Below are 19081 nucleotides of genomic sequence, written 5' to 3'. Positions count from 1 at the left end.
TATAGAAATATAATTACAAATCCTGCATAGTGTATATTACTTAATATAAAGGCAATGTGTACAATCCATCAGGGTATTTTTGGAAACAGTCAAGAATCATGACTCTTCACTTTTATTTTAGCTTATATACCTCTGGTTATTAAAAATATAAGTAAGTGTTGCCAACAGACTTAATTAATATCATGTTTGACAATAAAAGGACAAAATACCATCTTTTGAGGGCCATAAGCACACTTCCAATATCTATACATTTTGAATACTAGCCAGGTGTTTCAGCTACATCCAAGAGTCTCTAACTATCTGTAGAAGGAGCCACTTAACAATCAACAGAACACCAGTGTTTTTCACCATGTATGGATTTTTAAGCACTCTGATTTTTGCCATAATTTCTGGTTTAATAACATTAATGATAATATAATATAATATGCAAAATATTAATAATGGTTGCATTTGTTGGGTAACCTAGTATATGACTAGACACTATAAATATATCTCATTTAATTTGCAGAATAATCCTATGAGGTAGATTTATGGCTTCCATTTTATGAGGAAAAAAACTCAGAAAAATTTAATAATTAGTGGAGTGTCCCAGGATTTAAACTCAAAAGCCAATGTATCTTCTCATTGTCTCTCAGGATAAGGAGAAATAACAGAGAAGCTGTTCTTCTTCTTCACATTAATATTCCAGATTTCTTAGTGCTTTAGATGGAAGGATGGAAGGAAGGAAAGAAGGAAGGAAGGAAAGGAAGGAGGAGGAAGGCAAGAAGAAAAGGAATAAATGGATTCAAGTTTAATTTTACAAAACTAAAGTGAAGTGTCAGAACCTGAGATTATGTGCTTTTTGTAATAACTCATGAACACAATGAAAATGTACTTTTTAATCACTGTAGCTCTATTTCAAATGTGAATCTTGGTAAACGAGAAGTAACTACACACATGCACGAGATAATAAAATGTTCATTCTTAGTTATCGCTCAGAAGAGAAAACAGGAAAAGGAGAGAGAGAAGGGAGAGAATGATTAAAGAGGAAGGGAAGAGGCGGGTCAAACAGCTGTCTCAACAGTGTTTAGAGGTGACTGAGGACCCCACCTGCTATTCCTTTGCCTGACATCCATCACTCACATGGCCTGACTACCTCAAGAGTAGGGTCATCTGATGTAAGCCGTGAAAGGTAGCCTGGTATAGAGGAGACCGCAGAGGCTGAAAGGTAAGAGAGACCTAGATTCACAATCTTGCTTTGCTCTTTCCTTGCCATGTGACTTCAGGAGAGTTAATTGAGTACAAACTAAAAGCAGTAATAATGTATGAGGAAGTGCCTATCACTGTTTGTGAGCATTCATTGTGTGCCAAACTCGTGGGTCTTATCAATTGAAAAGATTTAACAGCTTACTCCCCTCCAACAATATATTAACTTCTAATATCTAAAGATTAGTCAATTCCAACTTATTAAACAGTATTTTCTATACTTTTCTTAAGCCTACCTTACTGTCATTGTATTTGTCAATCTAAGTATCACCCATATTATGGTGTTATTAATATTTTTCTTTAAATCAATATTACTTTTACTATGAATTATGTTTTTACTATAAATGGGAAGTCTAAAATAAAGGTGTAACCACTGAAATTAAAACAACTTATTCATCCACATTACTGCCTTAAATAATGAAGAGCCACACTTGGAGAAATTATATTTTAACAGACACAGAGAGAAAAGCCTTGAAGGCATTAGAAAAGCACAGTTTCAGCAAATAGTAGTGGAACAACTGGATGTAGACAGGCAAAAGAATGAAGTTGGACCCCTACCTCATGCCATATGCAAAAATTAATTCAAAATGGATTAAAGACCTAAACGTAAGAGCTAAAACTATAAAATTCTTGGTGGAAAACATAGGTGTAAATCTTCATGACCTTGGACTAGGCAATGGTTCTTCAGACCTGACACCAAAAGCATAAGCTACCAAAGAAAACATAAACAAATAGGAACTCATCATGGGTAAAAACTTTTGTACATCAAAGGACACTTAGAAAAAAAGTGAAAAAACCCACAAAACAGGACAAACTATTTGCAAATCATGTATCTAATGAGGGTCTAATATTTGGAATATATAAAGAGCATTTACAACTCAACAGTAAAAAGACAAATAACCCAATTTTAAAACGGGCAAAGAATTTGAATAGACATTTCTCCAAATAAGAAACACAAATGGGGACTTGCCTGGTGGTCCAGTGGTTAAGAATCCGCCTTCCAATGCAGGGGATGGAGGTTCCATCCCTGGTCAGGGAACTAAGATCTCACATGCCATGGGGCAACTAAGCCTGAGTGCTGCAACTACTGAGCATGTGAGCCACAACTAGAGAGCCCACATGCCACAACTACAAAGCCCATGCGCTCTGGAGCCCACGCACCACAACTAGAGAGACCACACGGCACAACTACTGAGCCCATGCACCACAACTAGAGAGAAGCCCGCGCACTGCAGCAGAGGATCCTGCATGCCACAATGAAGATCCCAACAAAGATCCTGTGTGCCACAACTAAGACCCGACAGCCAAAAATAAATAAATAGATAGATAAATACTGTTTAAAGAAGAAATGCAAATGGCCAATAAACACATGAAAAGATGGTCAACATCATTAGTCAGTCATTAAGAAAGGTAAATCAAAACTACAATGAGATATCACCTCATACCCACTATGATGGCTATAATATTTTTTTAAAAGTGGAGATAACTTTTGATATGAATGTGGAGATTCAAGCATTTCATACATTGCTGATGGGAATGAAAAATGATGCAACTACTATGGAAAATCAGTTCCTTAAAAAGTTAAACATAGTTATCATATGACCCAGCAATTCTACAACTAGGCATCTTCCCAAGAGAAATAAAAACATATGTTCTCAAGAAACCTTGTACACATATTTTCGTAGCAGCATTATTCACAATAGCCAAAAAGTGGAGAAACCCAAGTGACCATCACTGATGAATGGATAAAATGTCCATTAACTAATAAATGAATAAACAAAATGTGGTATAGTCTTACAATGGAATTATTCAGCCATTAAAAAGGCATGAAGTACTGATAAAAGCTAAAATATCGATAAAACTTGAAAACTTTACCCTAACTGAAAGAAGCCAGGGGGGAGAAAAGGTCACATATTGTATGATTCCATTTATATGAATGTCCATACTAGGCAAATCTATAGAGACAGAAAGTAGATTAATAGTTGCCAGGAGCTGGAGGGAGGGGAGAATGGGGAGTGGATATGAATGCGTAGGAGTTTCTTTTGGGGGAGAATAAAAATATTCTGGAATTAGATGGTGATGATGGTTACACAACTGTGCGAATTTACGAAAAGACACTGAATTGCATACTTTAAAATGGTGAATTTTATGGTATGTCAATTATATCTAAGTAAAGAAAAACAGAGCATACTTTGGAAGGTTGGGGTGGGGACAGGAAGAGAATCTTGGAAAAGAAAGTAGTTTGAACACTAGGCTATGGTTTCACTCAGTCACTCAACAAACATTTATGAGCACCTATTATGTTCCAGGCATTTTGATAGTCACTGAAGACACCGAGAGGAGCCAAACTGGCAATTATCATGCAACTTTAGTGTTGCTGTAAACAGTCTGAAATTTTAAAAAGTCACGTTCACTGGACAACACAGATAATTTAAGGAATATGGTAAGAAGGTTCCAAAGATGAACAGTATCTCTACACTAATTTTGCTAGTGAGGTCAATAGGTAAAAATCATGTAAAAAATTTGTACAGTGGAATTATGTCTTGCATATTTCTTTTTAAAAATTCATTATCATATTCTTATATCATCTGCACAATTAACAAAGAAATAAAACAAACCTGCACAATGTCCCTTCCTGGCAGTGCATTCACCTCACTGTGACTTGACTTGTTCCTTCGTCCATGTTGAAAGCCAATGCTCAGAAAGGGAAAGAATCAAGGTCTGATGCTCTTTGACCTTTCTGCTCCATTCCATACATTTTGTAGAATGGCTACTGCTCTTTGGGCACTAAAGATGTAACCTGAAGAAGTCCAGGGTGTAATACAGTATGTGTGTGCATATGCTAACACTCGAGTCTTTTTTCTCAGTTGTCGATTATGAATATTTGTTCCTGGCTTCCTCACATTGACGTTTTTCCTTTCATTCATTCATTCATTCATTCATTCATTCATTCATTCATTCATTCATTTATTTTGCGGTACGCGGGTCTCTCACTGCTGTGGCCTCTCCCGTTGCGGAGCACAGGCTCCGGACGCGCAGGCTCAGCGGCCATGGCTCACGGACCCAGCCGCTCCGCGGCACGTGGGATCCTCCTGGACCGGGGCACGAACCCGTGTCCCCTGCATCGGCAGGCGGACTCTCAACCACTGTGCCACCAGGGAAGCCTTCCTTTCCTTCTTAAAGGATATTTCTTAGAGAGTGAAGAAATGGACCATTTTCTTTACTGTTGCACGATGACGAGAACACCCTATTATACTATCAGCATTTAGTTATGCACAGTAATGCAAAGAATCTGTTTTAGCTGCTCAGCAATTGCTCCTGATGATGAAGCTGAACGCTATTGTCCTACAGATAAAAATGTGCTTTCCCCTCAATCCACAAATTCTCCACCATAATGCGTCTATAAAATAGTTCATAAAGGATTATCAGGCAGAAGAGAAAGGCTTTAATGTAGATTTTTTACCAGATGGTTCTGGTTTCCAAAGCCATGTCCAAAGATACTCTAAATTATTACCATCATTGTCACCTTCTTGAGGGATCGTCTATCTACCTGTAGATACTCATTCAATGTTAACTAACAATGAAGGAGACCCTTGAGGCTACAAATGAGGAATAGTCAAACGGCTACATCATGCTAAGAGTAAAGCTAACAAGCACATAAAAATAAAAGCCAAGGTTGAAACTTAGCTTAAACTGCCTGTGTAGTTAACACAACATTCTTGTGGTCTCTGTACCACTAAAAAGCCAGAACAAAATTTAAAAATTAATCCATATCAGATGTAAGCTACTGCCAGATGTGTAAGGCTGTTTGATTAATACAACTAATTTTGTTTTATTCCTCTTCTAAGATTCTTAGATTTCCCTATATCCATCAATTGGGATGGATATAATTGCACTTTTTGCACTTGTAGTGTGGCAAAGCAAGAATAAAATAGATCTCTATCATTCTTTCTTTCTGGCAATGGTATTTACTGTTAAATCATAGGAGAAGAAAGAATATTAAAATAAGGATTGTAGAAGCAGCAGAATGTGTGTCACTGTAAGTCACAGGATCTGAAATCCAGTGGTCAACTCTTAACACTGGTTTTGTTATGAGAACTTAGGCTACCTCCAATCTGGCCTTTTCTCATATATAGAATAGATGAAGTACAAGCATGCCCTCACAAACTTACTAAGACTATTTAATTAGATAAATTATTAGGTGAAAGCATGTTATAAAACAAAAAGAACAAACACATGCTAACTGGTCATAGTAAGTATACAATATAAATAAGGGAAAAAAATCCATCTTCATGCTTTATCCTTTTAATTGTTTGTGGTATGTTAGATGAGAGCAGGGATTTCTGCCTGATTTGTTCATAGCTATATCTGTAGCACCTAGAACATTTCCTGGCACAGAGTAGGAAATCAGTAACAGTTTGCTGATCTAATGAATGAATGAATATGTAATATGTATACTACTTTCCCTTTTGTCTTTTCCTAAAATATATATATCTGATAAAAGTATCATATATTTTTAATTTCTGCTCCATATACATCATAAAAGATTGTGTCATTTAATCTAATCAATTACCTGAAAGGGATAAAAGCACATTTTCAGTACAAAAAAGAGAAATTCAGTACCATGCATAAATCAGTACTGACTGAACGCATGTTACACAGCTACACTAACAAGAAAGGAGAATTTGAAATATTTCTAAAGGTTTTTCTTGATTTACATATTATTTGGACCTCAAAGCAGCAGGCAAGAAGTGACAGAATTTAGTAATATCTGGAATCTCTAAATCTATACTTCATCCCTCAAAAAATGGGCACTGCTTTTTTTTTTTTTTTTTTTTGACAGCTTATTGGAATCACAAGAGAAGTATAACCAGGGTCAGTAAACTTTTTAAAAATGATATCCTAGGAAAGGGGACATCTGTGAAAAATTTATAACAGCAGACATCTTTCTTGATAAAGGGAAGCAACTTTATTTTAAAATAAGATTTGAAAATATATTAGACATCCCCATGTATCAATCATGATTCAAAGGAGTTTTTTACATTACCACATTTAAAAATTTCGTCAGATAGGCATTCTATTTCCATTTTATATAGGAGTTGACAGAGCAACTAACTTGCCCAAGACCCCATAACTAGAAAGCAGTAGAGGCACATTTGAATCCAGGACTCTGACTCTACCTCCCATACCCCTTCCTCTGCATCTCTCCTGCCTATTTATTCTTGGAGAACCAGCGCAAGTCACCAAGTAACTTCCAGCATGGAAAATATCCCATGGCCAGGCAAGTTAGGAAGCTTAGATGGATATCATGAATTTTATTGGCCAGTGGGGATCCTGGCTGATTTTGGAGCCATAAACAGCTAGATGGGGAAAATACAGTGCATAAACTTGCTCTAGGGACACAGATTAATGGACAGTAGCTGCAGGTGATCTTAAATGCAGTTACGATGCTTCTCAAATTGCCCCTGGCCCGGTACGGACTCATCCAGCTCCTAGGATACGGAATTGTCCAGTTATCAGGGAAAAAAGAATTACCAAAACAGGAGCAAGTAATTTTAAAATTAAGTGCTCTAAGAAATTGAGAGCAGCTTCAGGCCCTTCATCTGAGTAGCTGAATAACAAAGCTCAAGACTTTAAGCCAGGAATTTTGGGAGGGAAGTTAGGTGTGTATCCATGTACGTACAAGATATATACAAACACACTTCATTAGCCTACAGTTGAAGCAGAGAGAGAAATGGAGGGTCACAGGAGGTAGTAATGTAGAAAATTTTTAAAAAGTTATCTGTAGGGCTTCCCTGGTGGCACAGTGGTTGAGAGTCCGCCTGCCAATGCAGGGGACACGGGTTCGTGCCCTGGTCCGGGAAGATCCCACATGCGTGGAGCGGCTGGGCCCGTGAGCCATGGCCACTGAGCCTGCGCGTCTGGAGCCTGTGCTCCGCAACGGGAGAGGCCACAGCAGTGAGAGGCCCGCGTACCGCAAAAAAAAAAAAAAAAAGTTATCTGTAGACAGGAGCAGTGATATATAGCCAGGAAGCAAGGAACCCTCTCTGCGCAACAAAAGGGACCCAGTGAATGAGGAGAAAAGGGGTGAGAAAGGCTTATTGTGCCATTGTTTCTGATGGTGAATTTAACCCTCATTGCTGGGGCTGGGAGGGTAAGAAGAAGGACCCAAAAAAAGGATAACTTCAGCCTCCATACAACACCTTTGAGATCCAGAAGTAGTTAATAGTCACCTCTGCTCCATGGGCCTGTGGGAATATTCCTGGGTTTCCAAGAACCTCTTTGGCAGGCAGGCAGGCAGTCTGTACAAAATCCCCTACTGGCAGTCAGTTACTCCTTGGCTCAATCTACGAGGTCTTGAGCTCTCTCTGGCACCCTCAGAGATGCTATTGTCTAAGGAGGTAGAAATATAGAGCAATAAAAAGAGCCTGAAAACTGGCCAGACTAGAGTTTAGATCCTGGCTCCTGCATTTAGATCTCACTTTTGCTGTATGACCCGAGCCACTTCCTTGAGCCTCAGAATCCGCCATGTTAGAATGCTGATGACACGTGTACCTCTGGGGGTCATGAATACTAGGAAGATAACGCCTGTCAAGTGTTTGACACTATATCTTCTCACGCAAGTTAGATGTCCCATACGTGACAACAACAAAATCGTCTTCACCACCATTATTATGAACTATCAGTAGATTTCAGCCTTGGCTGCATTTTACAACTACATGGAGGAGAGGGTCTAAATAATACCAATGGCTTGGCACCAACCCAGATTACTTGGGTGGAAATCTGGAGCCCAGGCATGTTTTATTTTGAAGTCCCCCAGGTGACTCTAACATTCAGCTTTGGCTGAGAACTACTGATCCATCATGAGTCAATTCCTTGACTCGTTTCTACAGCGGCTCTTACTCTCTCCGGAACGACCCGCCTTTAAAGCTGACAAGGGCATCGTTCTGTACTCAGATGGATTTAAGATGAGTTTCTGAAATTTGAGCTTCAAGCTTCCTCACTTCCATGAGCCCATTCTAAGGCCCTGGGTCTAATTTTGTATTCATAATTTTGTATTATTTTTATTAAATATGGTTTCCTTCATTGGATTAGTTTTGAGCTCCATGAAAGCCAAATCCCTAAAACTTTGTTCAACTTTTCTTGACATGAACAACCAGCAGAGGACCACAAATGCTTAGCTTGTGCCTGGATTGAATCTGCTGTTCAAACTTGGCATTGATTGTACTATTTGTTGGCCCTCTCTGAATATCTGAAGAGTTGGCGTTACCTTGAATTCCTATTAACTATCATTAAGTCCTTTGTCCCTTAAAATTGACTCTTCTAGTCTTTCTATTTTTAGCCTGTCAAAGAGCTGGCCCAGCTGGACAAACTACCTCAACCACCAGCTGAGAGATGACCTGACTAGTCCATATTTGTACATTATATACATACGAATATGAGAAAATCTGGAAGATATTTGTAGCAAGCTGACTATTATTTCTGGTCTCTTTCTAGAACTCAGAGTAAAAATTAACATTTCCTAAAAGTAACGCTACTCATTGACCTCCAGTCCAGTCTCTTATTTTCTTATCTAATAAAAATAACCATGTTTTTAAATTTTTATGAGAAATTTTCTTTCACTATCTACCCAGAATCAAAACAGCCCTATTTCTCTCAATCTTCCATTCCCTAAAAGCTTAATTATCTTGTTGTCCATTAGTGTTCTTGAAAGAAACTTTTACCTCAAATGAATTACATCAACTATTCACTTGATTCATAAATGCGATTTTGAATGAGGCACTGTTCTTACTATGCTATTAGAATTTCGGGTTTGTCTCTCTACATAAAGTGGTATGTTTTTCAGTATGATCCTCCTAGAAGAAAAAAATAAAACCTCACGACCTAAAATATTCTGTTATTTCAAAGGCTGACAGTTCAATTCTCTGTTGAGAGATGTAGGGTCAAGCTGCACGAGTTAAAGTAGCAGATTTCAGCCCAGTGTAATTTGGCAAGGATGGAGGGAAAAAGGAGCAGCAAATCATTCCCTCCCGTAGGGACACACATGTCTACTGATGCCTTGAACTGTGTTTTTCTTCAAGGAGATAAATATCCATTGGATGAGGGTATCATTTTACATTAGAAACAAAAATTAATAAGTAGAAAGTAGGGAATTTAAGGAATGGGACCCCACGTTGGAAAGGTAGAAGGTTTGGAAAGGTCAGGAAAGGTTTAGAAGCTGGCCTCAGGTGCCCTGGAGAAGACAGCATTGGGAAAGCCAGGGAGCATATCACATTAGATAGTGGTTTGGCACAGTGTGACTGCAAATATTTTCGTATTTCTTCTCTTTGGAACAGAAACGAATTTTGAGGGAATTGTTAAGAAATAGGCAGTAATTCCAAAACTACAAAACTTTAAAAATAGATGTTTTTAGGTAATTTCCAAAATGTCACTTTAAGCAGATGGCTGTTTTTGTTTTTTAGTTTTTTGGTTTGTTTTTTACTAAATCATCATCCTGGGTTTAAACTATTGACATCATACTAATCCAGACAGCAAATATTCCTGTTACTTCATTAGGAATCTTTATCATTTAGCAATAAGGAAATCAGAGCTAAACCTTGAGAAATAAAATGAAAACATTTACCAATTCCAACGAATCATCTCTCCCACCTTCTTTTTTTCTCAGTAAATATTTTTTAAAATTATTTCATATTTTTAGTATTTTTGTTTCATTTGTTATCTTCTTTGACCATCCCTTAGTTAAGAGTGTTGTTTTTCCTTGACTTAAAAGGTTTTCAATACCTGGGGAACCACTAAATGTCACAGAGAGTATCTGTTCATCTATACCTAATAGAAATGTGGCTGCATCTTACAGGAAATGGCACTCTGAGTTTTGCTGAGTCTTGATGAAATTTTCTAAGTTATTTAATTTGCAAATAAATGTTTTCATCTACCTTGAAAGGCCTAATTGATACAGCTTCAGCATTAGCTCAGTGAAAATAGGACTATTTTTGCAAATTTTCCTTTTGTAGCTCTTTGCTGTTTACCACCAGGTAACAAAATTATGCGCTTACATGGGGAAGTAGCTTAAATATGGTGCCAGCTGTGGCATATGATTGCCTCGGGCAGTTAGAAGTGTCTCCACGGATACCTCTGAGAGAGAAAATCATCACTCAATCTAACCATAAAAGCTACAGAGAGACAAAAATCAATCAACCTTAAAGAATAAAGAAAAATATCATGTATCATAAATATACAGTGGAAGCTATACATTAATGATAGGTACATATTTATTTCCTAGACTTATAGTTTAGCATATCTCCAAATAACATGCATTTAACATTTGTATATACATATGACGTGTATATACATACGATGCGTTTAACGTGTATATACATACGTGTATATACCTAAGTGTTAAGCAATAACAAACATCCTAATACCCAGGCACAAAACAATTATTAAATAAAAAATAGAATTTTATATTTTAAATCCTTTTGCAGATGAGAATAACAAACTTGGAGGCAAAGCAAAGTTCGTGCTTAAATGCATATCATTACAGCACACTGTGTGTGAGTCTGCATTTTAATAAGATCACTGAAGACTCAGAAATGTTTTGCAAATTGGCTCCAGTCTACAGATCGTTAAAATTTTTGGTCATATTTGCTTTACTCTATGTACCCGGGTACCGTTTCAACTTTTTAGGTGTTTGCCTCTGTTTTTCTCCAAAGGTTACAGATTTCGGAGTTTTGAAAATTAGAAAGATTTAAAGATAAACTTTCATTACTATCACCTTGTAAATCATAACTCAGCTCCCCAAAAATAATTTAGAACCTAAGTAAAACGTACTAACTTGTTCCAAATCCATACTTCCACAATATCTAATTTCAATGATACCCCATTCCCCATTTTATTCTTTGCATTGGATAAAGTGATACACTCCTCAAGATATTTTCTGTAATTTAAGAATGTTAAAAATGCAAAAAATCAGAACCACTACATGCTCTTAATCTTGAGAAAAGCAATCATATTACATAATAAAATGTCATCCTTAGAAGACCAATGTCAAGGAGGAAGGGAAATACATGCATGCAAACATACATACATACTTACATGCATACATAATACACATATTTAGGGGTGGTAGAAATTTGGGCAGGTAATTTCTTTCCCTCTATCACAAAACCCAGGCTTGGTTTCCTGCTTATCAGCTATTAAATAAACAAGCAACATCAATAAAAACAGAACAGATGATTATTTTCAGCTAGAATTAACCCTCCTTCCTACTTCTCAGAGTTATCTAGAAAGGTGTGACAACCATGCTCGAGATACCACATCAGAATGATCTGTTCTCATGATGATAGACTAGGTCCTAGAACAGGAATTATATCAAGCATGATAAAATCTGCTCTCAAAAGCACTTCTAAAGGCAGGTTGTGCCCCCCCTTGTGATCTTCATATGAAGCTGAAAGAGGAAAATGAGTTGAGGATGCAGAGGTACAAGATCCATATATGAGTTTTATTGCCCTAAAATATATATTTTATAAGTGACCTTTCATGGGCTCTGAAAGGGGTGCTCATTCCTTATTTATGGAGAAGAAAAGGCACATTAAATTGAAAACCCTCTTCCCTAAAGAAATAGTTTCTTGGTTTCAATAAGGTCACAACAAAACTAATAGTGAAAATATTCCCACTAAATTTACAAACTTAAAGGAAACTCATACAAAACTTAAGTGAATGTGTCCATAATTTTCAGCAATTAGAAATAGTTACTTCTTACTAAGAGCAATGGAAATGTATCAATCATACTTGAGGGAACTTCACTACTGTGGTTAGTATTGCTTACTCGTTATGATCAGCATTAGGCACTCTTGCAGGTTTCTCTCATTCCATACTTCCATTTCTATTAAATTCAGTTAATTGGTGATAACCTTTCTTCCAAAAGGTACACAAGATTTATCGTTTGGGTATTCCTCTGATCTACACTTCCAACCCACCTGCCTCTGCAATTACCCCTGCCGTTCTCAGTGCCTCACAGTTCATGGGAGAAAAACATGGATGCAACAGAGCAGAAACACTTTCACCTTCTCATCGCTAAACCTGCCAGTCTCTCTGCATCTGTATGCACATTCTTTGCACTCCTGGTCTGGAAGACACATCCTGGCCCTGCTCAGATGGAAGTCTGCTCTCTTCACTTGAGCCTGGGTTCTCCACCCAATACACCTCTTGGGGACATCACTCCGTCAATTACCCCCTTCTCTCCTGCATCTTCATTTGTTCTCTTTCAGCTGGAGTATTTCCGTGAGCATACAAACTTCGCTAAGGTCTTTTTCTTAGAAAATCCATTTCTGGTCTCCTCATTCCTTCCTTCTCGACCACTGCCCTTCTCTGCTCACTTTCTCAGTAAAACTTATCAAAAGAGTGGTTCACTGGAGTTTGCATTTTATTGTCTCCCATTCACTCTTCCATAATCAGGTTTCAGTCCCCTCTCCTCCACTGAACTGCTTTTACCAAGCCTACCAGTGACATTCTTTTTTTTTTTTTTTTTTTTTTTTGCGGTACGCGGGCCTCTCACTGTTGTGGCCTCTCCCGTTGCGGAGCACAGGCTCCGGACGCACAGGCTCAGCGGCCATGACTCACGGGCCCAGCCGCTCCGCGGTATGTGGGATCTTCCCGGACCGGGGCACGAACCTGTGTCCCCTGCATCAGCAGGCGGACTCTCAACCACTGAGCCACCAGGGAAGTCCTACCAGTGACATTCTTATAAACTTTTTTTTTCTTATAGGTTTCTGTGACAGTGCCCTCTTCTGGTTTTCCATTGAGTTCAGTATGTAATGAAAAGTCATTCTGTGACACACCTACACCAAAGGGTGTGCATAGGTCTTTTCTGGACTCTTTTCTTCCAGAGCTCTACAAGACAGGCTCCCCCTGAGCCCTATTCTTTCTTTTTTTATTCTCTCTCTGGAGGTGATGCCAGCCATAGTATTAATTAATAGCTATCCATCGAAGACCCCTGGACTTACAGTTTGACTCAAACTTCTTTCCTTCATCTCCAGACAAAGCCCAATTAGCATCCTTGACCTCTCTATATGAAAATATTTGGTCTCTTTGTGCAAAACTGTTCTTTCCACAGACTTCCATTTCTTGCTGTACTCTATCAGCTTCCCCCTGCTGCTCAAATGAAAAATCGACATTTCCCTCCCCTCCAGATCCCGCCTAGGAGTAATACCCATTCGATCTGCTTCCAAAAGGTGTTTAGAACCTTTCTTCTCTCCAGCTCCAATACTATCACCTTAGTCCAAGTCACACTCATGTTGTTTCTGCCAACTGCCAGGTCCTCCTAAAGAGCTTCTTCCCTCTCCACCCATGTCCCCTTTAAAATCCATTCTCCTTACCAGCCAAAGTGATCTTTTGAAAATAGCAATCAGATCAGGTCACTGAGCTACTTAAACTTTTCAGTGCCTTTCCAGTGCTCTTTGAATGACAACATCCTTTCCATGGCTTCCCAAACACTTCCCAAATTACTTCTCTCACTTCATGTCTTACTAGTCACCATGTCACTTATGCTTCAGCACAACTGGTCTTCCTCCCGCTTCTCGAATGCGCCCAGCTTGTTTCCACATCGGGTAACTGAATTTTCTCTTCCCTTTGCCATGAAAGATAGCCCACACCTTCACATAATGGCTCCTTCTTACTGTTCAGTTTTCAACTTGCCTGTCACCTCCTGGAAGAAGCTTTCCGTATCTGCCCTCTCGAATATTGCACTCCCCCATCGTACTGAGAACTCACCACCACACTGCCTTTTTTACTTTTATCTATGAATCACTATCTGAAATGATTTTATTTAGTTTGTTACTCACAAGTTTATTGTCTTTTTCCCTTGTTGAGACTGTAAGCTTACTGAGAAGCTCAGGCACCTTTTCTGCCATGTTCAGAACCGTCTTCCAGCACATTAGGATAGTCTCTGGAACACTGTAAGGACAAAAATATATATATATATAACAGTTGAATAAGTGATCGAATGAATAGGGATGTTTTGCACGATGGATATCTAAAGTGAGAGGCTCTGTGCCAAGTCATCCATACACAGTATCCACAACCATCTGGAACTTTCTTGTTGTTATCATATAACAACAGAATACAGGTGCTACAGAATACAATGAAACTTCAAAGGACAGGCATTTCTGAATTGATACAAACTCTACACTGCAATGTTGCTTCTCTTGTAGTTCCCAGTAATGACTCTACTGTTTTTTAGGAAATGTTTCAGTGATGGGAAGGAGAGCCACAGGGTGGTACAGTGTTCCAAAGGAAGTGTGATTTACTTGTATTTTGATTTATATTAACTCAGTCAAATCACTCTTTTATAATAGGCTTCTGAAACCTGTTCCTTCCCCAATATCCTCCATCTTAGTAAACTGCACCACCTTTTTCACTTAGCTGCTCAAGCTGGAAGTGTGGAAAATATTCTTGAGCCCTCCTCACTCACTCCACCACCACCCAATCTATCATCAAGTTCTATTGATTCTACTTTCAAATATAATTTGAAAATACATGCTTTCCTTCCTATTTATTGTTACCATCATATCTAAGCCACCATTTTATTTTCCTTGAACCACAGCAATGTCCTGACTTTCATTCATATTCCTACCAAACCCATTCTCCATACAGTAATAGCAGTAGCCCCACTGACACTCTTAGTTACTTCAATAGCTGGAGGTTTTTGCCAATTCGGGCCCTTTACCCATGATGCTTTATCTGTCTAGAAAGCACTTCTCCTCCATTTTCATTGGGCCATGGCTTTCTTGTTCTTCAGGTATTAGTTATAGTTAGAGTGGATGCTCTGCTGTGCTGCCTTGATTCCTCTTTAGAACTGAAGTGCTTGCCCCGTGTTGCTGGGAGTGCTGGGGACTGAGTTTCTAACCAGGCGTTATCCTCATTTGAGAAGAGCAATCTTGCCCAAGATGATCTCTCTTGAGGGTCAGCCCATCCCAATGCCTGGGAAGGTGTATGGGGGCAGTGGATATTGTAGAAAGCCCAAGCCAGCCCCCCTTGCTTCAAGGCAGGGACAGCTCGGAGGGACCACCTCAGCTCTCGAGCTCTCCATAGGAATGGCTAAGCCTCTGTCGAAACTGCACCACAGTTCAACCTCTGCCCAATTCTGCTTCTCTCATCCCTCATCATGTCATCCTCAAAAATACTCCACAGTCAACCTCTTGACCTCAAATCTCAGAGTTTGTTTCCTAGGACCCCAATCTATGGTAACACCTGCTCCAAAAGTTCTTCTCTAACACCTGTAACCAATGCAAAATACCCCCAACTCCCACTAGCTCCACACATATCATTATTTTCCCTCACAGTATCCGATTCTTTTCCCTCATAAACCCTAATTCCCAAATATGAAATTCTGCAGACTGAAAGTCCCATAGAGGCAAGAAATATCTCTATTACAGGGCTTGGTATATGTGGTTACTGAGTTTAAAAACCACACTTTTTTTTCATGGTAGACATCAATAAAACACTCTGTATTGTACTCATCCCTGATCTCCAGATTCCTCAAGGATGCCAGGGACCATTGCCACTACTGAGCAGAGGGTCATCACAGCTGTGACATTTCAAAGCCAAGTAGGACACAACAAAGTTGGACTTCACTGTTGCAAGGTAATCAGCTTAATAAAGATATTTTCATAAATTGAGCAAATATTTAAGATAATTAAAGACCTACAGTTACATATGACAGTGCCCCCTAAAGAAGGAACATACTGCATTTTTCAAACTCCAGTTTCTTCAATACTCAAAGACACAGGTCAATTTTGCCTCTTACATTTCTGAATTTAGACCATACAGTCCTAGGGAGAAGGGACTGTATTTTCGTTTCATTTTCTTAAAAAGATAGGAGGAAATAAAAACAGAGAATCTCCCACTCACCAGAGAAATGAAGTAAAAATACTTAGTGTATGTTTTTTCCGATTTCAGTTACAAAGGTAATATTCTTGCTGAGCAAAGTGATTTTATTCCTGACCTTGATCCAAGCCGCAAATCTAGCCCACAGCTATTGATGAATCACATTTCAAAAGTTTTCCAAGGTAATTATTATAAAAAGTCCATTTTAGGAGTTATCTTAAAGAACAATATCATATAAGGATAATAACTTGATTTTTTTTCCTTCTTTAGAGAATTTTACAGAGTAAAGGTCATTGGGTCCACTTTTTATAATTATCATAATCATTGGAACTATGAATATCATTCTCTATTCAAGTGTCTCAAATGCCTTATCCTCATTAAGTTTAATCAATTGAAACCCTTAGGCCTTGACCCTGAACTTGAAATATGCTTCCAGTATCTGTAAGTGAATAAATGTATGTCTGTATGTGTGTGTGTGTGTAAATGGGTTTAGTAGATTTTCTGTAAGTCACACATACCTTGGAAAAGAAAATGGAAAGTGGGAATTTTCACTTGTGGTAACTTCTAAATAATGATGATAACTTAAACAAGTAAACTCAAACTCAAGAAATTAGAAAGCATTTGAATTGACATAAACTATTGTCAAATAAAAAGAGTGAAGTGCAAACTATGAGAATGAAAAAGGGCTAACAATTTCTTGCTTAAGAAAACTTGCTAGTAAATGACCACTAGTTTTTCCATTTTTCCTTTAGAAACAATATAGTTCAAAGAATCCTAGACAAATTAGTGCTCTCAATTTAGAAATGTTCCCCAGTTGGCAAGAAAAAGAATTATTTAACAATTAGTTTTCACAAAATCCTGCTAATCATTTGCTCATGAAAAAGAATAAGTGTTAAAACTTCACAACATTCCAGAAAAAGATAGAAACACAAAGTTAAATGAAACTCTGAAGTAATCATTTCATTTAACACTATATTAATTTGTAATATTTTACTGCTGAAAGTATATGTTAATAAACTATAAATGTTTATATACATGCAAAACACAAAAAGGGAAAAGTACATCCCTTGCCCTCAATGAGTATGGCTCATTTTTGCATGAACCACTGGATCAAAAATGCTTCGCGATTGTGGGCCAGAAACACATAGGTTCCTTGCACATTTTAGATCCAGTGGTTCATGCTTCTTTGGATTATAACATAAATATTGTAATATCTACAGAGAACTAAATCTGGAAGATTATATACTAAAATTTTGAAGAGATTATTACCACAGACTAGAACTTTCTGCTACATTTCCAAAGAATTTATATTTTTTATAATTAACAAACATTTTTGCAAGCAGGAAAATATAAAAAGAAAAGTGTTTTTTATTGAAATGGATAATTGGAACTGAGCAAGCAATCTGGGGAAATGTATCTGTTAGTATTTGGTATAAAGTGAAAATTTCTATTCAGTTTTTTTATTTTTATATACATAGAATATGTGTGTGATTTTGCAGTGTCTGAATTAAGGTTTCATTAAGATCTCATTTTCATCAAGGATACATTCATTTGAAGAAAAATCTGCCAACCAAAACGAAAATCCTTAAATCACAGATATCATTGCCAAAGTCAAAGAGCATATGTGTAGTGTGTATTCTCTAGCCAAGCTGAAACTGATCCAAGCTGTGTTCTTTGTCATAGTCATACATGGAAAGGAAAAAAAATAGCAAAAAAACCTTGAAATGTAAAAATGTTCTCTAGTTTTCCTATTTCGTCTGGAATAAAATCAGAGGTGCCCTGCCAACCCTCTCCCATATCAGCTAGAGTAGCAACAAACCTAGTTACAAAATTGGTAAAGTTAGGGGTGACTATTACCATCTTAAGAGTCAACACATAAAAAGAATATACTGGGAGACAGGAGAAGATGGCGGAAGAGTAGGACGCGGCTATCACCTTCCTCCCCACAGATACACCAGAAATACATCTACACGTGGAACAACTCCTACAGAACACCTACTGAACGCCGGCAGAAGACCTCAGACCTCCCAAAAGGCAAGAAACTCCCCACGTACCTGGGTAGGGCAAAAGCAAAAAGAATAAACAGAGACAAAAGAATCGGGACGGGACCCGCACCAGTGGGAGGGAGCCGTGAAGGAGGAAAGGTTTCCAAACACTAGAAGCCCCTTCGCGAGCGGAGACTGTGGGTGGCGGAGCAGGGAAGCTTCAGAGCCGTGGAGGAGAGCACAGCAACAGGGCTGCGGAGGGCAAAGCGAGGAGATTCCCGCGCAGAGAATCGGTGCCGACCGGCACTCACCAGCTCGAGAGGCTTGTCTGCTCACCCTCCAGGGCAGGCTGGGCTGGGAGTTGAGGCTCGGGCTTCGGTCGGAGCGGAGCGCCGGGTGAGGACTGGGGTTGGCGGCGTGAACACAGCCTGCAGGGGGTTGGTGCACCACGGCTAGCCGGGAGGGAGTCCGGGGAAAAGTCTGGACCTGCCGAAGAGGCAAGAGACTTTTTCTTCCCTCTTTGATTCATGGTCCGGGAGGAGAGGGGATTAAGAGCGCTGCTTAAAGGAGCTCCAGAGACGGGCGCGAGCCGCGGCTGACAGTGCGGACCCCAGAGAGGGGCATGAGACGCTAAGGCTGCTTCTGCCGCCACCAAGAAGCCTGTGTGCGAGCACAGGTCACTATCCACACCCCCCTTCCGGGGAGCCGGTGCAGCCGGCCATTGCCAGGGTCCCGGGATCCAGGGGCAACTTCCCCGGGAGAACGCACGGCGCGCCTCAGGCTGGGGCGACATCACGCCAGCCTCTGCTGCAGCAGGCTCGCCCGCCTCCGAACCCCTCCCTCCTCCCGGCCTGAGTGAGCCAGAGCCCCCAAATCAGCGGCTCCTTTAACCCCGTCCTGTCTGAGAACAACAGACGCCCTCAGGCGACCTATACGCAGAGGCGGGGCCAAATCCAAAACTGAACCCC

At 39.2% G+C, this 19081-nt stretch overlaps 1 long non-coding RNA gene across 1 annotated transcript in view; it reads right to left on the bottom strand.

Annotated features, from left to right (window-relative positions):
- The window catches only part of LOC137224887 (uncharacterized), a 221495-nt gene that overhangs the window by 12690 nt on the left and 189724 nt on the right, over nucleotides 1–19081 (bottom strand). Inside the window, exon 4 of the long non-coding RNA XR_010943552.1 lies at nucleotides 14085–14196. This is a non-coding gene — a long non-coding RNA (uncharacterized lncRNA). The remainder of the gene's footprint in view (nucleotides 1–14084; nucleotides 14197–19081) is intronic.

This window comes from Pseudorca crassidens, chromosome 5 (assembly GCF_039906515.1).
Source record: "Pseudorca crassidens isolate mPseCra1 chromosome 5, mPseCra1.hap1, whole genome shotgun sequence".
NCBI lineage: Eukaryota > Metazoa > Chordata > Mammalia > Artiodactyla > Delphinidae > Pseudorca > Pseudorca crassidens.
The sequence above is the reverse complement of the archived record's forward strand: the minus strand, read 5'-3'. Positions and strand labels throughout refer to the sequence as shown.